The 2,383-nt window shown below is 45.0% G+C and overlaps 2 non-coding genes across 2 annotated transcripts; both read right to left on the reverse strand.

Annotated features, from left to right (window-relative positions):
* Positions 1 to 578: 578 nt before the first annotated feature.
* On the reverse strand, positions 579 to 650 carry trnah-gug (transfer RNA histidin (anticodon GUG)). The gene has a single exon. It is a non-coding gene; the product is annotated as a tRNA-His (tRNA).
* Positions 651 to 2,065: 1,415 nt separating this feature from the next.
* Positions 2,066 to 2,137, reverse strand: trnah-gug (transfer RNA histidin (anticodon GUG)). Its single transcript has one exon. It is a non-coding gene; the product is annotated as a tRNA-His (tRNA).
* Positions 2,138 to 2,383: the final 246 nt, after the last annotated feature.

The following is a 2,383-nucleotide window of genomic DNA, read 5'->3' on the forward strand; positions in this document are numbered from 1 at the left end:
TGTCATTTTCCTGAGCTTGACTCCCAATAATCGCAAGTCCATATCAGTAAAAGCTGCTACCTGAGGATTGGCCTCACAACAGTGGTAACCAAAAGAAGCAACTGGTCTGCAGGTCCCTATGGTGGGGTTGGGGCACATTCAGCCAGCAACAGTGACGCAGCAGCACGGAGTGAAGAGTATCAATGTGAGAGTCAGTGTTAGATTCTGCAGTGCCTTAATGAAATAGGAAATGACTCCACAACCACATGATGAAAGAGCAGCGCTCCCAAAACTAGTGCCCAGTTAAACCTGTTACACTCTAACCTGGTGTTGTGTGATTTTTAACTTTGTACACCATAGTCGAACACTGGCATCTCGAAATTAATGAAATGGGGGTGTGGGACGGAAAGTTCGGTTAGTGATCGAAGGAGGGAGAGAAATCTCTGAGAATGGGTGGATTTGAATTCTGACATATGAAACACAGAGATGTAAGCGAGCAGAATTTGAAGGGAAAAGATCATCACCTTGGAGAAAATTACCATGTTAAAGCAACTGATTCCTTTGTGTTTCACAAAAACTGGGGCAGATAGAGCAATTAGTGCCGTGACTCGGATTCGAACCGAGGTTGCTGCGGCCACAACGCAGAGTACTAACCACTATACGATCACGGCGTCCCACAAACACGCACTCTGACAGTGCGCAATAAGTACAGTATCATAGGAAATGTTAGGCAGCGCACCAAATGCACAATATCAGTGATGAGCGAACAGTGGCAGATACCTGGGAACTCAGAATGGGCTGACCGTTTAATATCGGTTCCCCCAGTGGCTGTGGTGATTCCATTATTTATATGCTGTAGGCTGAGATAAATAGATTTCTCGAAAACATCAAAAACTCCGGGGACAGTGCAGGTGTTGTTGAAATGTATGCTTCAATAGTAATGCAGTTTAACATCGGCTACTTTACCAGGTTCCCCCCGACACACACACACAAGGCAGTAACCACTGCTGCCTGATAGTCCCAATTCCTAGCCCCAGAATCTGAGGAATTGAGTGGCGCAGTCGCGAAGATCCAACTGGAAGTCGGGATGGGAATGAGGTCGCAGAGATACTCGAGGACTCCAGTGACACAACCGGTGAATGCAGGGTATTTCTATGACGGTTTAGAGGCACAAGTAATTCCGAGGTTGGGAGTGCTCCTGGCCAAAGGCGGGAATTTTTTTTCCCGTTAATAGCAATCTACAGTGCAGCTTGCTGAGAGAGCTGAGTGCCACAACTGGAGCATGGGCGGCTGGTTTGAAGTTTGAACTTGCTTCACTATCACCAACTTGCCTGGAATGAATTGCTTTTACCATTTTCATTTCCAAAATCTCCCTGCAGTCTGCGGCTTTCTTCCTCATTGTTAATTACATGACTAACTGTTGTATGATCCGCACACCGCTAAATCACGGCCACTACAAGTAAATATGAATCATTGATCTATATGAGAAAACAGTGGAACTCACTGCAGGCATGCTTTGTCGGTTTGCAGGCGACGCCAGAATTGTAGACAGTGAGGAAGATTATCTAAGTTTCAAAAGGATCTTCATCCAATGAGTCGTTGGACTGAAAAATGTAACATGGAGTTCAATCTGGATAAATGGAAGGTATTGCATTTTGGTACAACAACAAGAGTAGGGCTTTGCGTAGTGTTGGAGAACACAGAAGCTAGGGGTGCAGGTGCATAATTCCTTGTAGTTTGCATCACCTACAGACAAGATGGTTCAAAGGCATTTAACATACTTCCATACTTAACATACTTAACATACAAGGCAGTGTTGTGTGATTTTTTAACTTTGTACACCATAGTCCAACACCGGCATCGCTAAATTAATGAAATGGGGGTGTGGTACGGAACGTTTAGTTAGTGATCGAAGGAGGGACAGAAATGTCTGAGAACGATTGGATTTGAATTCTGACATATGAAACACAGAGATGTGAGCAAGCAGAATTTGAAGGGAAAAGATCATCACCTTGGAGAAAATTACCATGTTAAAGCAACTGATTCCTTTGTGTTTCACAAAAACTGGGGCAGATAGAGCAATTAGTGCCGTGACTCGGATTCGAACCGAGGTTGCTGCGGCCACAACGCAGAGTACTAACCACTATACGATCACGGCGTCCCACAGACGCGCACTCTGACAGGGCGCAATAAGTACTGTATCATAGGAAATGTTAGGCAGCGTACCAAATGCACAATATCAGTGATGAGCGAACAGTGGCAGATACCTGGGAACTCAGAATGGGCTGACCGTTTAATATCGGTTCCCCCAGTGGCTGTGGTGATTCCATTATTTATATGCTGTAGGCTGAGGTAAATAGATTTCTCGAAAACATCAAAAACTCCGGGGACAGTGCAGGTGTTG

This window comes from Chiloscyllium plagiosum, unplaced genomic scaffold (assembly GCF_037043375.1).
Source record: "Chiloscyllium plagiosum isolate Xiang-an unplaced genomic scaffold, Cpla_swu_hap1 HiC_scaffold_51, whole genome shotgun sequence".
NCBI classification, from domain to species: Eukaryota; Metazoa; Chordata; class Chondrichthyes; order Orectolobiformes; family Hemiscylliidae; genus Chiloscyllium; species Chiloscyllium plagiosum.